The sequence below is a fragment of the Metopolophium dirhodum genome, chromosome 5, assembly GCF_019925205.1.
Source record: "Metopolophium dirhodum isolate CAU chromosome 5, ASM1992520v1, whole genome shotgun sequence".
NCBI classification, from domain to species: domain Eukaryota; kingdom Metazoa; phylum Arthropoda; class Insecta; order Hemiptera; family Aphididae; genus Metopolophium; species Metopolophium dirhodum.
In genome coordinates this window covers 30433899-30456805 of record NC_083564.1, presented here as the reverse complement: position 1 = coordinate 30456805, position 22907 = coordinate 30433899, and positions in this window count along the sequence as shown.

The window sequence follows — 22907 nt, the reverse complement described above, 5'->3', positions numbered from 1 at the left end:
TCTTTGAAATAAATTATATAAATATAATAACCCTGTCCGGGCGGCGGAAGTGGGTTTTCTCGTTCAGATGTCTCTTGTGCGCGAATTTCATTACACACACACATATATAATACACTGCAAGTATACATACATCGTAAAATTTATTATTATTGTATTATACGAACGCGCCCCGTGAATGCGCGTTTACACCGCAGCCCATTCCGCCATCGCGTCAATTAGCTGCCATGATTCATACACCGACCCCCCTCCCGGTTCCGCGAAACATTTCGAATTTTTCACCAATTATACGAAAATACGTCGTCGGCTCGTTTATGCCGCCGCCAGGACACACGCCGATCGTAAATTTTGTCGATCAGCGTTTTCACGACCATCTCACACGCCCACGGTTATTATAATATTATATTATACATAATAAATATCTCTCCTAACTGCAATAATATAATGACCACCGCCGCCGACGCCGATGGACCCTTTGGTTTTCAGCATTTCACCATGATGCATGTTATAGTATTATTATACATTACGGTAGAGCCCTGCGCTGCTGTTGGGTTAGGTTATTTTTCCCTCGTTTGGCCATGCCACAGATAAATCTTCCTCTCGCGACGTCGTTAAAAATTGCCATTTAGCCAACATAAAATTAAATCGTTGTATTACGCTTTAAACAGCACTCGTCTTAATGATATACCTAATAGATAATATTATATTAATGGAAACAATAATTACAATAAAATTGTGTTTCATCGGCTGCAAAATGCAACTTTTAGTAATTTTTTTTATTATGTTCCATAAAGAGTGTTATTTCAGTTAGAAAAAAAGTGGAAGTTTCCAATAAGCAATCTTTGGAGGGCTAAGCCACAAAATAACCACTTTTGTCGCACCTATAAGATTCGAACGCTACTCAAATATGATAAAGTAAAACTATTGTTCTACAAGGTATTTAATTAAATATTGACTTGTTAAAAGTTTTTTTACTTTTATATTAAAAATAAAAACAAATGTTTTCCTGATTTCCGTTATTTTTTTTCAATTGCCGCTTTCCTTACATTACTTAATGTAATAGGAAACATACAATGCGATTGTGCAATATCATTATTAAAACTTCAAGTCATTATTTACGCCCAACTACGCAGTATCTGCTGCAGTTTTAGTTATACTTGCGTACACGTGTTTTAGTTTCTTTTTATACGATAATTTTAAAGGCATCGTCCGTTTTGAAAGGCATATTTTTTTTTTGTTATTTTAAAATCTAATCTGAAAGTACAACGAACAGAAATAATATTGTGTTTAAACTGATAACGACCTAATACCGACATAATTTTTTACGAATTACCTACGATTTACAATGTATATTAATTTATATCATGGTACAATATATTATTGCAGTGATAAATTTGGATAAAAATAAATACTGGCCGGTCGGCTGGCACGTATATCTCGTATCTAATATCTATCGTATCCATAACCTTGACTATTACCTACGAGTTCTCAATACTATATAGATTATAGTATTATTGTGGAGTGCATTGGGTATAACACATTAACACGATATTATAAAATTTAGAATTTTGGTTTTCATAAATCTAATATTTTTTTGTTAACCTATAAAATTATGCAGCAAAAATTTTTGTATTTGAAATATAATATGTACTATGAATCGAATTTGTATCGAATCAGAATTTCAATATGCACTTCTAGACAAATATGCAAATGCCTAAAGTTCCAAGCCAATGCATTTATTTCATAATAATAATTAGACGTTTAGTGGTGTTGACGTTCCATAGCCCACCCTTCAGTGAAGGTTTATTTTTATACGCAAGCGTTGACGGTATTTTAATGTTTTTGATGATTCCGTCCGCTTCCTTTTATTTATCTCGTAGGTACCTATAATTGAATGTTAACGATTCTAAAGTAGCCGAAATTCGACTACATTATCCTTCCATTATTATATTAGGTACTTACGTTATTATAATACATCTCCGTAACATGATTGGCCTTTACCAAGCGCACCAATTCAGTAGATATTATTATTGTTATTGTATTATAGACATTAGTTGACAATGGAAAAATATTGTCAAAGGCGGCATAAACCTCAGACCGTCTCCGAGTGTCACAATATTATATTATGCGTACATTATGTGAGCAAACCAGATGCTCGCCATTCTGTATTATATTGATAATAATATGATATCGTAAGCGCGTTTTACAAAAATCGTAAATAATTTTTACCGAAAATTTAAAAAATGCGTTAAACAATATACACATAACAATATTATAATAAAATATGGCCATACAGGTGGAGTTTATGAGATCGTAGAAAATACCCATAAAATAGAGATTGAGGTCGTTAAAATTATCATTTTGCTGAACGCCAAAATATCGTGTACGGTTTTTCTGGACCACCGCTGTGAATAAAAGGAGATAAGATATAATACATATATTTTGTAGTTTGTGTCGTGTCAGTTAACAGGAAGATGAATCGTATATTTCCGTGGTTGTTTGCGTATAACAGATACTGTTGCGGTTATGAAAAAAAAAATTCTGAATTGATGACGAGTCCCCGGATACTATCGACCTTGGAAAACAGTAAAAAAATGATAACAGAAATCTTCAAAAAAAAAAAAAAAATAGTAAAAATTTGATATCTAATCATCCAACTGCTCAAAATGATATCACATCGCCGCTGCATACAACCATATACAGGATGAATCATCAAGCATATCCATTGCTCAACTCTCACCTCCATTTTAGGGTTTCTGAGAATATGTTTAAAACATACTGTATAGTTATGATTTTTGATATTATATTATATTGTTGATTTTTATTTATTTATTGTCCGTAGTTACTGTACATAAATTGTATATGGAATGATACATTATTGCGTTGTGTTAAAATACGTTTGTGGACCGGGAATTTAGCACGCTCGCAGAGTGAGTTTTCTTAACTTGTTTTCTTTTATTAATGACTTCATTCAAATTTTCATTTTTGGAATTTTTACTCAAATACCATATTTTTTAATGTAACTACTACTTAAGGAGTGTCTTCTGGCGATATAAGCTTCTGTTTTTCAGACGAGAACCATCCTTTTTTACTGTAAATTATTATTAGACAGTGGATAAGTTTTTTGAACATTTTGATTAACTAGATACATGTTGAACATTTTCACAATTTTCACGAATAGTTTATCAGTTATTAAAATGTCTGTACCATGGATAATATTCCTCAAAAATGGTTTTACAACAATATGAAATATATGTAATATTGGAACTAGTGATAATTTTACTTGGACCATTTTCACAAATTATAAAATATGTTGTTAAATATATTTATATATGTCTATAATATTAATATTTGTAATTTGTAAAAATTGTCCAAGTATATTATAAACATTAGTTTCATTAATACATATATTTCATATTTTTGTAAAACCATTTTTAAGAACATTACTATTATTGTCCCTATTGTAAAAATTAAAATAACTGAAAACTACTCGTTCAAATTATTTTGATCAAGGTACATAGAAATTTTCAAAAAATGTCTATTAAATAACTTACAGTAAAAAAGAGGGGCTCTCGTTTAAAAAAAAAAAAAAACAGAAGTTTGTGTCTCCGTGGGATACTCCTTCAGTAGGCGATAGAAAAAAAATACCCAACAATTTTGAAAATATATTTAGTCTTTAAGAGACATAATATATTAATAATTCCAAAAATCAGATTTTGAATAACACCTTTATTATATAAATTAAATAAGGTGAGCAGGCTATGTGAATCGCCATGTATATATGTGTACATAATTATATACTATCACGAGCATAAGCGACCAAAAAATTGCGTCATTACACTATATTAATATATACTATTACAACGTGATACAATAATTTACACACAACAAAGTCGACGTACTTACATAGTTCACGATAGGAGCGTTGATGTTATTCCGCGATGTATACTATAGAAATAACTAGATCTGGACTCTTATATTATAGTAAACACCTATCAATGATGAGATTTCAGTAATATGTATGCATGGTTATCGATTGTCAAACATAATTATATTGTACCAGCTACCTGATTGGGCTTAACAGAGGACAACCAGACGGAGTACGTAATAACTGCATCAGCTCGTATATTGTCTATTATATACCTACGTAGGTCGGCGGCACGTACGTATATTAATTTATCGTTGGTTCGCAGTTCGTTCGATAATCGTCGTTCCAACGTCTGGAGAAAAATTTGATATAATAATTGGTATAGAATTTAAAATTATTATAATTTCAACCAATACGACTGTGTTTGGATATCCGACCATTTGTGTAAATCAATTATTGTATTAAACAGGGTTGGTTCACCAATCATGCTTACCCCGAATTTTTATTTGACGATTAGTGTATTTTTGAATTTTTAAATACTTCTTTTTTTTCAAATGAGAACTCCTCTCCCCTTTTATGAAAATTATTAATTGGATCTTTTTTTTAAATATTTTGATGTACCACTAGATTCAAAATTGGAAGAATATATATCAGATATCCCAGATATCCCCACAAAAAAACAAAACTGATAACTTTTTAATTGAAGCCCCTCGCTCACATTGTTGTTAATAATGTTAGCCCCCCACATGAAATTTGATGAATATCCGCCTATGTAATTAAGATAGATAAAGATCAGCAAAAAGTAGTTATGTCGTAGGTAAGCGGGCAGCGCTTTAGACTAAACATTTAATAGTGTGCTTTATTTTGATTTAATTTTCGTTAGTAGAACTCTTTTCCTTGGAAACTTTATTCCAACGTCATAACTTTTTTATTGTGTATTTTTCTCGATTATAAAGTTCGATCCCGATGTACTGGATATTATTGGAGCATTTCACAATTTTATCGGAGTTAATTCTTGTCAGTAGAGCTTTTTTTTTTACATTTTTGTGGCTCATTTCAACGCAGTAGGTACAACATAGCTTGCAAATAAGTTGGCCTAGGATGGGGCCAACTTATCACGTGAATAATCGGCGTGAATATCTAGTTCATATTATGTTTATAACGTTTTAATACAATATTATGTATTCGGCCGATAACTTTAATGACCAGTGAATAACGTTATTTTCTGTTTAACGTCATCGCTCATTTACCGTAACACAATATATTATACAAACAATAATAATGCATTACGCTGCACTCCTGTGTTGCAGCTGCACGTCTATAATAATATGACGTGATAAACAATGATACATATTATACGTTTAACATTAAATAATATCAATACTGCCGGTTAACGACGAAGGGCGTGCGTTTGTTATAACTAATATTGTCGAATCGTATATTCTACATATTAGGTATATAGGTCACATGAAAAATAATACAAATTATTGTATTATACATTATTGCACTTAATATGCATATATACCCACTATATTACTACAGTCTTTGCGTATAATATTATGGTAAGTGGATATTATTGTGAAACGTCGACCGCGAAAACACAATCGCCGCCGCGGTCGATTTATTTGAATACGACGGTATAGGTTCTCGGTAAAAAACGCGATAAACAACCGCGGTAGGTAGTAAAAAAGTGCACACCGGCATTCGAAATAACGTCCGTAAAGAACATTCTCTTCCGCGCGTCTAAAACGATAATAATGTTTTGACTCCGGCTGTGGGTTCCGAGAAACAGCGCGCCTACACCACTGCAGATCGCGTTTGGTGCGTATAATATTATATGGGAGATTTAATACACTATATTATATAATATATTATTATTATTATTGTTTTTTACGGCCGCCTAAAATAAAAAAAAATCACGCGTTTTCCGGCCGAGTCGCGCGCGTACGATATATTTTAATATTATATTGTACGATATACGGCCGAGAGTGCCTATACCTAACTATATAATACCTACACATATATTATAATGTATTTTCACAATAATGCGTGTGACTTGGCCGCGTGATCGCGTTTATGATATTATTATTATTATAATAATTCGTGGCTTGCTGCGTTGCAGCAGTGTGTGCGGGGTCTGAAAAAAAAACCGCAAAAAGTCGTAAAATAGTGTAACTAATTTACTATTTATTACATTATATTGTTGCGTCGTAAACCGCGGTATCGTTATTATTACTTTACCCCCATCCTCGGACCGTCCCGCTGTAAAAAACAATCACATTTCGTTAAAACACGCGATTTGTGAGAACGTGTATAAGTGTGTGTGTGTGTGTGTTTTTCCACCTCCGCACGTCTGTCTGCCGGATGCCACCGACACCTGTTGCTGCCGCTCGGTGCACGGTAAACGGCGCACGCACATAATATTATACAGAGCACAATAACAATAATAATAATGACGATGATGATAATGACGATGATGATGATGATGATGATATATAACGAGACCGAACGAAGCGCCGCCTCCGACATCTGTAGCGACAGCAGAGTCTGTCCTGCAAGGAATAACATAACATAATAATGACTGGGGGAAAAAAAAAAACGCTGAAACCGGCAAAAGGATTATCACTAAGGTGCACACACTGCACTCACCCGAGGTGCGTCTCCATATGGCTTACGTGAGCACTGTACGAAGGCGGCGAAAAAAAAAATAATAATAATAACAATAATAAGGAAGGCGACGACGTAATCGCCTCTGCTCGGCCGTAAGTCGAGGCCGCCGCGATAAAATGCGCGCGTTATATACCGCGGGATGATATAGCAACCGCTGCCGCCGCAACAGTCGGCCACGAACTATATAATACTCGGACAGGTGGATCGCAACCGCTTTTTTGTTAATTTTTTTTCTCGTCTTTTGACTCGTGATGGGTTCTGTTTTTTATCCGTCGACGACCTCTGCACAGTCACCCGTGATCGGGTCCATTGACCTCTGCTGCAGGGTTCTGCCGAGTTCGTATTTAAAATTTAGGTTTTGAAGGTATTATAATATAATATCATGACAATAAATGTATAGCGATCGGGAATCGCAAATTTACACAATAATAAACACTGATATAAAATTTTAAATAATTATAATAATATTTATTTATGTGTGGGTACTACTGCAGGGTAGTCCTAATTAAACCCTAGGAACTGCGACCATTACAGATGACACATAGGAAATATTATATTCAACTCATTAGTCGGAAACTTGTTGGACATACTTGGATTACTCCCCAATTTGGTTGGACTCTAATTTCAGCGGTAGAACATAATATTTTGTTAAGTTTTGCACCGCCAACTTTTATTAGAGTTGGCTATTAAACAGTACAACGTTATAATAATATTATATTCTGGTTGTATTATCGAATTCAATAGGTACAAAAAAATAATATTTAGATAACACTTATTTAATGGTATATTTTTAATTGCTTTCGATAACTTAATATCATATTCACACTGTACCAAACATAATATTATTTTAATATGACGCATATAATGTAATAATAATATGTATAAGGGCCACTTCTATATTAGTATATTCTATATATTTTGAAGAAATGTATTTTTAATAATATAATAGTGTTGCTTATCGAATAATATAATTATTATTAATTTATCGATATTGAGTTTTAGGTTTCTAAACATATGTTTAGAACACCTTAGATCCCCGTTGCGTCGGACCGTCCTTTGGTTATCGGTACTTACATAGTTACATATAGTTACGATTGTTGATTTTTATTTATTTATTGTCCGTAGTTACTGTACATAAATTGTGTATGGAATTATAATGTATTGCGTCGTGTTAAAATAATATGTTCAGAAACTGGAAATTTAGCACGCTCTCAGAATTAGCTTTCCTAACTTGTTTATTGTAAACAATTATTATTATACACATTTAGTACTCAACAGTGATCAAATATTTCAGTTGTTATAAGAAAATAGAATATGTATAGTGTAATATGCAGTATTCGCTATAACGACAACATACAATATGACTTAACCGTCAGAATACTCATTTAAATGCAAATTACGATTTCGTCTCTACGAAATCTGTTCGATATGAAACACTGACATATTTCGAAGCCCTCGTAAATTATTGTACAATGTGCACTCAGTATGAACATGAAAATGCATTACGAATCCGATCGATCACATTACGAAGCTGCACTCTATATAAGCAATTCATATATGACGCATTCTGGAGTCGACATTTTTGGTATTTATTTTATCGATATCAATATAATATAATATGTATAATAAATGAAAATTCACTGCACTAGTCACTTTACACGAAAATAAAGTCATTTCGTTTCCACGGATTCGCGTAATATATTTCACGACGCAGGTACCCAACCTATTGAAACGATTTCGTATCCTCCGGATCGTTCAGGGACTTCCCGTCATATTATTATTAAGTGCTACACGTTTCTGTCGTCGATGAATTTATAACAATAATAATATTGCAAATCCTCACCGATCGATGTTTGTTTTTGAGGTTCTCTCATAAAAATATTTTTCGATGTCCCTAGTCCGTGTGCGTGTAGAATTAACATTTTCGATTTAATTTACATCGTTTGACGGTTAATATTTTCGAACACTATTCTACAGCCATCGTCCGAATATACGTATACATTATCGTACATTAAAAAGAGCGATACGTTTTTTTTATTATGTCGATACACATTTCACACATTATCATAACAGGACCATTAAATATTATTCGTACGATAAAAAACATATTTTATTATTTTATTATAAATACTCCAAACAGACTCGAATACAGTAAAATAAGTACTAATTAAATATTAAAGTAGAAAGTGGTACCGGATATCTCTTACAAAAAAAAAAAAAAAATAATTAACGGGTTAAATATTATTTTGTTGAACCATCGTGTTCTGTTTTAAATGTTCTGTAGAAATTCGATATCGGAATGAAAACAATTATTTTTGATAAGAGTTCATTAGTTTGTATACCATGATAGTGCACTATAATATATTATAATTTTTAATTGATTATTTTCACTGAACCAACTGAATTTAAATTACATGAAACATATTATTTGTAAAAATGTTTTAATAGACATGATTTGTATGAAATGTTTGTACTGCAATGAATATACGTACTATAAACGTGTTCATTAAAAACGATTCATTATAATATAACAATGCACGTAAAATAAGTTTATGATGTTCGCAGAACTTGACTTACACACGGTTTCAGGTAGTTTATAAGAAAAATTATAATAATATGTATAATATACAATTTAACATCAGGACTTCTTACTTATATTAAAAAAATAACATTTAAACGCTTTGATATATTTTCCATTTTCCTAATTTTTACTTTACAAAAGTAACTATCAATAAAAAATATGGTATGGGTGAGTTGATTCCAGACACTTTATGTATTAATTGGTTCCTGAGTTAATTTGGGGGCGTATGATTACCAAGCCACATAATAATATAGTGGATTCTCGAACTTCAGACTCTTAGTGTTACCCTGGAGACACCACGGGAATGTTTGGCGGACAAAATATCTCCGAACATTTTATTTTAGTTATGACATTTGGTCAATCGTCATGTTTAAATTCATTATATAGTTTTTTACCGTTATGGTATCGCCACATAGCCACAAGAGGGTGAACCATTTTCACAATACTTCGATGGCTAAGAGGCCAAAAGTTGTAAGTCCAATTTTTCTCAAAATCGTTTTATTAGTCCATAGGGTTTATCTGGGTCGTCTTTTTGATTCGGTAAAACATTACAAGTCAATATATCATAATTAAAACATGTTTTATTTATGCTTAAAATGTTTGTGTTTTTAGTGCAAGATAGGTTTTTTTAGTACACGCATATAACAAGTCCTAATTTAATGAGACATACAATAAATACTTTAACATGATCTAAATATCAAGCGGACAAATATAACAAGTCCCGACTTGTTACTTTTGTCAAAAAAAGTACATTCAATTTTGGACGTGTAATGTTTTAGATAATATTGACGTATTATTTTAAATAATAAAAGTTTTTAATTTTAAATTACACTAAATAATATGATATCTTCAATTAGCATAAAATATCATTAAACACGGGTTTTATTTGACTAAAAATTTGATGAAAAATGCTACTTTATTATTTTTTACATTCAATAAAAATTGCAATATTTTTTATATTTTTTACTTTTTTACTGCAATTATATAAGCAAATTGAATTTTTTATATCAAAAAAATTAGTCTTACGTACATTTTAACTATTTACATAATAAATAAATTAGAGTTTATATTAAATTAACAACTTTTAATATGTCCATCAAAACCTTATATGCCCACCGTAAAAATATATTATAATTGCCATTCATAACAAGTCCCATTTAAATTTAAAAGAAACATTATCATTACGTTGAAAACAAATTTTAAGACCTAAAAGTAATAATTTATGTAATCTACAGAATATTTTACAAATAAATCAGTTGCAACACTGAAAAACAAAAATCTACAACATAAATGTTTTGGTGTAGAATAATTTAAAATCTTAAAACTGCTCTCCTGTAAAATTTAATGTTTGGGACATACAACTTTTGGCCTCTTAGCCATCGAGTCTTACCCCCATGCTATCATGAATATTTAAAAGTAGGTTATTTTTTTTTGATTTTTCTATTATTAATTAATTAACTTTATTTTTATATATTTTGAAAAATATCTGCACTCAAAAATTGGTACGCTATCCGAAAACGAGGTTTTTATTGTACTTGTGTATCATTTCCCTCATAAATACTTCTTTTTACTAATTTTCCACTGACATACAATGGAAAGGGAATCATCTCATAATACAAACCATTTAATGATCCTAAAATCAATTCACCGGTCTCGATTTAGGTAAACAGTTACCTGTAAATCAACACGTACGCAGCTAAAAAAATCCACAAATTAGGTAACCACTCTATTGCACGATAAGTGTCGAGTATGCCTCGCCATTGAGTAGGTCGCTGTAATGGATGTGTTAAATTTGTATTTAATGATAAATCATTGTAAACCTACAAAGAAAAACTATTCTGACTGTCCGCTTTTTGGGGGTGTTCCACTTTTTTGCCAAAATTGGCCTTTTATTGTTTACCGCCAGTGTAATAAATTATTATACACCCATTTTCCGATTTAGATTTTAATAGCTCCTTATATTATAAAATATATTATGTAACGTTGATAATTGGCAATTATTTTAAAAATAATTTTAAATCTAATTTAAATAATTTATGGTAATTTACATAAATTAAAAATATTAAAAATAACACATTCAAGTAATACAATTACAATTAATTAAATATATAGTAGGTATTTTATAGTCTTATTACTTATTACGCTCTATTGGTTATTACAAAAAAATATGTCATTACGAAATAAATAATTAATTTTAATTTTCTTCACATAGAACACGTCCGTAAGTTATACAAGTGGAATCTTGAAAAAATAATTAAACCATATCAAAACTTTACCTTAATTGTCACATATATTGCTTATGTAGTTTTTCCTCTCTTTTATATTAATGAAAAAAAAGCACGGATCGTGAAAATATTACCAACGTGGTCTAAAATATAAGTTATCAATTCTTACAATATATAGAGTTACCAAAATCTAAGAACTAAAATAATATGTTGTGGTGGAAATTGGAAACATAAATTACTATACTGGTGGTTAACCATGGTTATACCTACCAAACAACTATTTTAATAACATTAAAATTTTAAAATAAATGTCTTGATTTTGTAGTTGGTTTTTTTCGTTTATTTTAAAAAGGGCTGCGAGGTAGACTTTTGACGTCTCAAAATACAAATTAGATCCAATTTTCCACCAGGGAACCTCACTCGGATTTCTATAAGAAAAAGTGTCCATTCAAGCACAAAAATATCATTTAAAAAACACACATCATTGTAAAACTAATACCTAAATAATTCCCGCCACTCAGCGTCTAAAATCAGTTTAATTTATTTGAGAAACGTCATATTAAATTATACTGATCATCACAAGCCCATAAACAATATGAACGTATAATCAGTTAGAAATTAATAGGTAATGAAAATCTGTAAAAAAAAAAAAAAAACTAACGAAATTCCAATTCTTACGTAAAATCGTAATTAACATTTTATACAAATGTAAAATGTTTAATCAAAAATATAGTACCTACCGTCGTTTAATCGTTGCGTATAACATGGCTGTTATATTATAGAGATTTTAATAGACCTTAGCTAACCGACCACATTTGGTTCTAATTGAACGCTCCCACGTCATTAATATCGATAATTTATTAAATTATGCATGCTATTAATGAACGGATTTTAATGGACCAGACCCTATCGGAACTTGACCTCAGCTCGAAAATCATAAACTATGAAAATAATAATATACAATACATAATCGCTAACATATTTTGTTTAGACACTTATCACATGTGAAAGGCTGAAAGGTTATTCGCTCCCGCAGCGTATAAAATAATAATAAAATATAATTAAGCTATATAGTATACAATGTGTCCCAAAAGTCCCGTATCACCCTTAGTATCTCCATGGAAAATCGATACATTTAAATGCGATTTTTCTACAGTAATAAGTATGAAAATTCTGATTGAATAACATATAAATTTCGGTTTTTTTTTCAAAAATTCAAAAATAACTAAACATTTTTTTTAGGTGATTATGTTTTTTTAATTTCCAAGATAGCCGTTTTGTTGATCATATTTTTTAAAATAGTTAAAAAAATTAATTTAATTTAATGAACATCGTCCTAGTTAGAGCTAATTATTATTTTGAATTTCTAATAATAATAGTGATGTTACCTATGTTTAGTGTCGTGTTTAGTTCAGTCGGTTTATGTGTCTCCTAAGACATACCTAGTTTAACACAGGGCCAAATTGGTTAGGCGAGATAACCAGAAAATCTCGGTAGGCCACATAAACTTTGCGCTAATCATGAGAATATGGGTGAAAATAAATGCACTTTTAAAATACGATTAGCCACTTATAAACGCATAACTATTTTAGACTTAATTTTGGGCCAGCGAATACGTAAATGGACCTCTTAGAAGTGAAAATCTCGATGGACCGATGCATAGTAGGTACATACCTATCCGACTCGGTTCTAACGTGACATTGTCTTATGTGACACATACATTTACTATGCATACGGCATAAGCAAAATACGATTCGTATGCTTTATTCAAATATTGGAACGTTGATTTTTTTTATGATAATCTTATCTAATTATTAGTGAAAGTTTTCAGTTATAAGATTAAAAATTTAAATTTTTAATAACCGATATTTTTTAAGGTCCATTTCAATGCCCCCCCCCCCACTTTCGAAATTTGAACTTCTGACCACGCCAAACGTTTGTGCATCGTTTGTGCAGAAATGTGCACCAGGTCCCGACGTTTGTGCACAAAAACTCCCAGCGCTATCCAAAAAACAAAGTGAGGGTCCCCCTTTTTTGAAGTTTTAAATATTTGTCATATTTATAAATGTTGTTTACGTACCTAATAGGTTTGATAAAATTTTACTATTGCCATGTAAACGTCTAGAAATAGTAGGGCAGTAGGTTCATAATATATTATATTTAAATATTGTATTATAATAATATGAATAATATAATAATATTATGTTTTAAATATTCCTAGGTTATTTAAAAATTAAATACCAGCGTTTCTAAAATACAAATACAAAAATCTTAATTTAAAATATCTAAAAACATAACTACCGCTTATAAATTATAACCACAGGTTAGCAATACTAACTTAAAAATAAAAAGTTATAAATTAATATAATAATTGCTTAAGTCGTATACAACCGAACGCAACTTAACCTAATAACTATTAGTTGTTACATCTTATAATACGTATTTTGGGTATAACATTTAATTTTACACTTTTAATTTAATTCTGAATTGAAAATGTATCCCTCATACAGTTTTTTACTGTTACTAAAATAAACATTATTATTTATATGTAATATTATACCCACTCAGCACTCAATATTTTTATAATTGGCAAGAAAACATACATTTGCACCAATAAACACATTATCTTTCTTGAATTACTGTTAGAAGCAATCATAATAAAATATACAGAAAGTTTATAATTTAAGTTAATTTTTTTAAAAAATATTAAAAATATTATCGATTTCTTGTGTTAAATTAACAAAATTGTTTTAATACTATATTAATTAAACAAACAAATCTGAATTCTTTCAGTACACACTATACCGGTGGTCGGAAACAGACAGGCCGCTTTAAATTCTACGACAACCGACATTTAATCGAATATTATATCAAAAAAATCATATTGTATAAAATATATAATTGAACGTTTCTTTCAGTCATATTTTATAATGGTAGATATACCTTGACAGTTACCGATAAGATACCTAGAGTAGATACGACGAGTGTATTTGGATTATAATATTAATTTTCTATTCTGTTCAGTAAAGTAAAACGTTGCTTTTTTCAACTACTCGCCAATCCATTTAATATTGATTATGAAGATGTTGATATTGAGCTTCAAATGGAAATAATAGATTTGCAGTCACAAGATATCTTAAAAGACTCATTCAAAGTATCTCCTTTACTTTTTTTCGTTGAACTTCCGGCATCATTTTATGTAGTATGTAGTATTACACTATTTATATACCTATACGAGTATATGAGTAGGTATGTTATTCATAAGTGCGCACACGTCAGGATAGGCAGTTGACCATTCCGTGAATATACTTTTATGTGTAGATGGTTATACATCCCTAATCCCTATGATATAGAATATAGATATTAGGTGAACAATATAAGTTAAGTATGTGACACTAAATTAATAGTTACCTATAACTTATAACGTTGTATTTGGAAAAAAAATTACCAGTTATTAATTAAAGTTATATCTTATGACTATTATCAGTTATAAGTCATAACATATATTTCTATAAATTAAACCAAAATATTTATATATTTATATTAAGTACTCTGTATAGGTATGCACCTATTAATTATAATTATTCTACAAACAGGGACTGGAAAAACGACGACGGCGTTTATATCTCGCGTATTTTATACATTTCCAGTCCGGAACTAAAATATGTGCCTACAACACCTGGATAGCATATTTTTCGTGACATTAAATATTTGTTTTAAGTCTTAAAAGTAAATTTAAGCCCCAAAAGAATATAAAAACAAACTTACTTTAATTATCGACTCCTTCGGCGGAATCCGTGACGTGTGTGAACTGCGACGGCGACGCCCATGAGGAAACGCTCCAGAATACAGCCAGAACTTAGAATATTGTGATTTATGAAAAATAAAATTATACAAAACGCAGTAAGGTTTTTGCTCATATCTTCTTTGCTTATTGAAATTTTAGAATTTTTAATCGACTGTGTCTTCTGCAACGACTTTGAGATTTGCCATAGATTAAATAAATAAATGATAGATATTATACTAGGTACGTCAATATGATGAATCCACGGATATCATATCATATTATCCACAGATAATATGCAACTTTTTATATCAAAGAGTTCTGTGTTAAGGAACTATTTGTTCATTGAAATTTGATATGACAATAAACCAAAATAGTTTATAATTTTGAATTTGCATTATAATAATATGATATAGGTATTATTTAAATTATTATTTTCGTTTATCAATTTAATTATTGATTAAGGTGGTGAATAGATATCAGAAGCACAAGAATATTTTTATAAGAGCATATTGTATTTTATGAATTATTAAATAAAAATGTGATTACTGGATTTTAGAGTTAACATAAAGCCATAAACGTATACAGTAAACTCATCAAATACTATAATACCAACTATATTTTTACAATGATGTGTGTTTTTTTTTTAAATATTTTTAATTATTTTTTCTTGTGGTCTGTGTAAACGATAAGTATTCGTAATAAAGATTCAATTTTCATATATAATATAATATTATAGGCACTCAGTATGTAATCATATGTTTGTTTTTAGTTTAATTTAATTGTAGGTATTTAGTAAATAATAATAGGTATGCGAAATTGTGTTTTCGAATAGCAATTTATTGTTTGTATTAATACCTACACCATAATAGGGAACTATAACATTTTGTAAATGATGTATAAATGTATTTTTGGTGTTTTAAGGCTGCTGTAAGATCAATTTATGAGAATCCTTGCATTAAATTGTTAGGATTATTTGATATGAATAATTTTTTTATTACATATAGGTAAGTCGATCAGAAACTATATTTACACTGAATGTTAATAGTAAAAAGCTATTAAAATATCTATTATTTGTATTTATTTGTTAATAATAATTAAGACTTAAATATTAGCAGTAATCTTGTTCCTTTCACAAAATGTTTTTTAATTATTTTTAAATTAATTTACATTTATCCCAAAGTTAAATCTGAATAATCATTCAATGATGAATTTAATAGTTACATTCTCGGTTACATTAATTGGATTATAAATTTAAATAAACTACAGTTTCCAGCTTCTACTACAACATTATTTTATATTTTATTTTACGTTTTTAATTTTTTAAATGCAGTCTGCACCTTATGTTGGTGATTTTACACGTAATATAATAAAATTGATACTAGTGATGAGTAGGTACCTGATTGTTTAATCAAATTATTTACACGATTATTAACTAAAAAAATATCTATGAAGTATAAACATCCGCATTTCCGTTAACTATAAATTCATAATTGTATGAGCTATACATGTTACATATATTTTTCGAAAAAAACAAGAATAATTCCTATTTGATGTCACACGGGTTGATCTAGCAACTGACTGCTGCGACAACTGTGCAATTTTTTTCAAGCATAATACGTTTTGAAAACGTCCAGAAAAGAGTTTGTTTTAAGACTGTCTGTCTTGATAACAACTAATTTAATTTATAGTGTATTGTTATATTTTTTTTTTTTTTATTGGGTAACCCGCGGCAACATAGGCCATTGGGTGTGGGGAGGGCACTGTAGGTTTTATATTGGGTAGGTTTGGTAGGTTTTATATTGGGTAGGTTGGTACACGTGTGTGTTGTGTTTGGCAGAATTTCTAATGGGGCACCCGTAGGTTTCTGCCGTGCCCCGGGGTGGGGGGATGGCGGCACTTGTTCTCCGGACACCGTGACTTGCACGGAGAAAAATGCCGCCCAGTGGTCGAGGATCGAACTCGGACCGGCTGTGCCGAATCCGTCGCGTTAGACCACTCGGTCACCTCGTCCCCCGTATTGTTATATTATATTATAATGAAATTAATAATTATAGTAAAATATATAATTGCAAGACATTTAATACCTAAATCTATAGCCATCTAGGGTATAAACTACACTAAAAAAGGTGTAAGTATGCTAATAAATTATATGAGGTGTATAATGTATTTATGTATATAAAAATATAAAATATAAAGGTTAATAACATTATATTGTTTTAAATACTACGCGCAAACCTAAGGTGATACCCGGCGTATAGCACAACATGCAAAAAGGTGCGTATTAAACTTTACGTGGTGAAACGAAGACGGTCTCGCGTATTTTATACATTGCGCTATTGGGATTAAACTTATAAATGCTTCTACGTCACCTAGTTAACAGATTGTCCGTGGCAATAAATATTTAATTTAAGTCTAAAAAGTAAATGTAAAATAGTAGGTAATAATATGAAAACAAACTTACTCGTAAACATCTACTCTTCCGGTGAAACGTAGCTAGAGTGCCGCCATCGCCGAAGAAACAGCTATCTTCATCCATCTTCATCTAATCATCTCATTCCGATGAGCTGAAACTTGAAAGTATCGAAATATTTTATGAAAATAACCTGATCAAACGGAATTTGCGAGTTTGTGTTACAACTTATCCGGTTTAACAAACTGTCCGTTTATATATGTGGCCTATTATTTTTTTGTTCACTGAAATCAAAATATACAATATATTATATTTATAATACAATAGTATTGCTGAAATTATTAGAATTGTTAACCGTCGCCGACGAATTTCGACAATTGACGATTGCCATAGATATCATAAAATTTATTATTTACTATGATAAATCCAAAGAACTTATATATTATTATATGAGTACTCAGTATACCTATACGGTATATTTATAAATCGTATGTTCTTTTACAGAAATCTTTGTGATCTGCAATGCACCTATTCTGGTTTTCTATTTCAATTATAGTTCGCATGCCAAATTTAACTATACAAACTGGTCCGCAAGTTTATAGACATTCTAATACATTCTGCCGCCAGTGCCAATAGACAAAGTTTTTGAGAAGTTATTTTTTTTTGGTACCTAATTAATTTACAATATGAATTATTATAAGTTACCTATGTAGGTACTTGTCCAAAACTCGACTACCTGCAAATCATTGGTTTTTATGGTATAGCCTTACGAAGTTCACGATTTTCGGTGTTTTACGCACCTGTACAACGCTTAAAGTTTACCGAGCTTAATTATTACAAATTAATTTTTTTTTTAATCTAGGTAAATCAACGTTTTAAAATTGATGATGCAAAAATAATTCTGACACCCACCCATGGTGGTTTTACATAACAAGTCGAGGGATGTTTTTGATTTTAATTGTTCGAGCGAACGCAGTGTGGTACACCGGGTACATATGAAAATACCAAAAATTTCAATTAGTTATAATACATATAACTTAAAAATAAGACTGACCGCCAAGTTCAGACTTCCCTGTCGTTTTCAGTAAAAAACTAATGATTTCTGGCAATTATTTTTTGCAATATCGTTCTTAATTCGTTGTTATTTGTAATATATACATATGCCTATTTTAAAAATATTATTCGTAGGTAATTAAAACGTCTAAAATATATTATCATATACAAATACGATAAAAAACAAATAATAATAATTCAACTTAACCGGCTACGGTATTAATAATATTTAATAATATCAATATAAATATAGTATACAATATCCTAGGCTAACAAATCATCTCCGCTTAAAATCGTTTTTCGTATACTATGATATTATATGATGTGTGTTTTTTTTATTTTTTTTTGTGTGTGTCATCACCTTTTAGGACAGTAAAAGTGCTTGAATTTTCTTTAACAGTAACTTTTCTGGTAGGAAAGTGAATTTAGTTGGTACTATGGGGGGTCAAAAGTAAAATTTTCCCAGTAATTTTCAAAAGCGACGTGAAAAACAAAGGAAAAACAGGAATTTTTTACGCAAAGTTCGTTTTTGAGAAAATCGATTTTGGTTTTTAGTGCAACTCTAAAACAAATGACCGTAGGTACATTAAATGTTGACTGAATGCTTATATTAGCATTTTCTATACACCATAACATTTTCCAAATATTTTGACTTATTTTGAGCTGTTTACGGACATTTTCAGTTTCCATTTTATTTTAGTTTTTTTTTCTATAAATATCAATAAAATGTTATTTGTTGGTTAAAAAAGCTTGAAAATTTAATAGAAGGTTTCTAGGTTATTGTTTCAAAGTCAGATAAAAAAATTAAAAATCCTTAGTCACGGTTTTTATTTATAAGCATTTAAAGTTCAAATATTGACAAAATACGGAAAAATCACGAAAATTATCAAATTATTTTGAGTTGAGAATTCATAAAAATTTTTCTTTTTCAATCTAAGATTCGAAAATGTAATACAAGATTATCCATAAGTTTACCTACCTATATCAAATAAAAAATGTCTACAAGAAAGTCAAATTAAATTTTTATGAACGTTTGAAATTCATATTTTTACAACATTTGATATGCACTCGATTTCTCATGTAACGATTTTCTTATTTTGTTGTAATTAAAAAACGTATAACTGTAGATACTTGAAAATTTCACTGAATGTTTATATTAGGATTTTATATACACGATAAGATTTTGAAAATAATTTCATTCTTTTTGAGCTGTTTACGAACATAGTCAGTTTTCAATAATTTAATTTTTTTTTCTATAAATATCAATACAATTTTATTTGTTGGGTAAAAAAGCGTGAAAATTTAATATAAGACTGCTGATATATCGTTCTAATAGCAGTTAAAAAATATTAAAAATACGTAGGCTCAATTTTTATTTATAAGCATTTAAAGTTCAAATTTTGACAACATTTATCAAATTTATAATTTAATAATTATTTTGTAGTTAAAAATTTATAAAATGTTCAACTATTGTAGCTAAGGATTAAAAATTTAAAACAAGGTTCAACGTAAATAGGTTATATATAAATTACTTTATTCACTATAATATCATCAAATATACTTGGTAATATCATAGGCTGATGGACCGTTTAGCTCAGAATCGTTTTTCTTATACAATGATATTATATCATTGAACTCAAATTTAACACCATCCATTACAGTGACCCACTTGTAACCTACTGTACAGCAGAGCGACATCCACTTACCCACCTTTTTTTAATTGACCTCCCTTTTTATTTAATTCCTGATAAACGAGTTTTGGATAAGTACCTACCTACATAATAGGTACCTGTCCTACCTATATTAATTAAAAACTATTTTTAACACGACGTATTTACTTATTATATTTGTCTTTTAGTTTATCTAATTTTGTATGATTAAAATATGTTTCCTTTATACCCAAATAATTTTTAAGTACCTACAAATAATATAGAACTCAATTTTATTTTAACAATAAATACTTTTATTAATACAGTGTTGACTTTGTAGATGGGTAGTAATAAATTAACTGTACATTCAGGTGAATAATTATAAGATTGCAATGATAGATGTAAGATGTAAGATGTATTGTTGATTCATCAATACGATGCTGGGTGGACTTGAGGACTTCCCATGTTCAGCGACCGGCGTCGACCTGTTTTGTGGCACAGCGGAAACTTCGTACAGCTGACTGTTCGACAAAGACACTGTAATATTATTTGAAAAATATTATTTCTACTTAATCGTAATAACTGGGTATAATGAGTTTAATATTATATTATATTACAATAAATATTAAGTACCTATATTATTAGCTTCTAATAATTGGGACGTCATTTTTGTAGATATTGATCCGGACAAAATGATGCTGGCCCAGCGCTATGCCACGGTTTATGGTGTACCTATCCGATGAAATTGTTGGAGACTCTTTCTAACTGGGCAATGTGATAAACGGTGACGTGGTCGTTACTTCGTGGCCATCATAGGGTAGACCAGAATACACAAAAATGTAGGTCATCGGGCTGTCGGCTGTATGTATGATAAAGTCCTGGAAGTGGGATTTACAATAGCCCCTAAAATGCTGTTACACCTGAACCTTAATAAAAACAAAGAATGATTAAAAAATGGCAACGGAATTGGCCTACAAATCTGAAAATAAGTTTATGGACAGATAACTTCTCAACGTAATATTATGACCGATCCAATAATAACTTTCCATAGGTAGTCTGATGACCTATGTGCGACGGCTGCTCACCAACGTATCGACATCCACCACATAACTTTGGTAAGTTTTCAAACTATACCGCTCATTCTTGCGGAATGCTAAAGAAAATTAATTTATTAGATAAATATTATACTATAACAATTTTTAAATATAGACGTTTTCAACTCACAGTTATGCAGATGGCTGTCGACCGGTTTGGGATCGATGTCTGATACGCCATTGTTCTAATGAATTCAAACATTAATAATATATTATTATAATATTTTTATATGTATATAGGTACGGTTAGGTATATTAAATTGTTTTTTTACTATGCTTTTATTGTATTAAAATATACACAATGACTTATAACTTACATTATTGGACCGGACATACAGCAACGTCGAATTGAGGTACCTGTCCATAAACACATTTTCATCAGCAAAATATAATATAAAATATAAAGTAAAGAAATGCATAAAGAAAAACCGTATTTATTCATACAATTTTGAAATCAAAAAACATTAGAACAAGATAATGCTTTCTTGATAAATTAAAAATATTTGAAGATTTTATTTGTCATACGTTTACATGGCAATAGTAAAATTCTATTAAACCTATTAGGTACGTAAACAACATTTATTAATATGACAAATATTTAAAATTTCAAAAAAGGGGGACCCTCGTGTTAATACCCCTCACTTTGTTTTTTGGATAGCGCTGGGAGTTTTTGTGCACAAACGTCGGGACCTGGTGCACATTTCTGCACAAACATTTGGCACCTTAAAAATTTCAATTTTCCAAAAAGAGGGTGTCTCGTTTCAATGCCCCCCCCCACTTTGTTTTTTGGATAGCGCTGGGAGTTTTTGTGCACAAACGTCGGGATCTGGTGCACATTTCTGCACAAATGATGCACAAAGGTTTGGCACATTCAAAAATCCAAATATTCAATGTGGGGGGGCTACAGTTTCAATGGCCCCCCATTTTGTTTTAGGGATAGAGCTTTCAGTTTTTGTGCACAAACGATTGGACTTGGTGCACATTTCTGCACAAACGACGCACAAACGTTTGGCGAGGTCAGAAGTTCAAATTTCGAAAGTGGGGGGGCCATTGAAATGGACCTTATTTTTTATGTCAAAGTTCATAATAATTCCAAAAAAAATAATTGTTTTTTTCATTTTAATAATAAAATATCTATTTCAATCTGAAAAACTAATACATAAGTACCTAATAAAAGTTTTTATTTTACTGAACAGTGAACAATGAAACTGGTAACCTATTATTAAGTATTTTAATTGTCATGAAATTAACTTAAAATTACAAAATGGCACAAAAAGTCGTGGCGCCATGGTCTATGGTTTTATAACATACAGTTATTAATGTAATGTATAGTAATAATATTTACATATATCTCAGTTTTGTAAATTATAACAAAAATCATTCACTTGCGTAAATACTATAAATACTATCAATAAAACGGTTAATCATAATTAAATGAGACATGAACATAATACATCACTATATGGTGTAATGTTAAAATAATTTCATTAAATAAATATGATAAGATCATTAGTAATTATACTTTTTATTTCCGAAATGTTTTCAAACAACTACTGTATAGATAGTAATATTG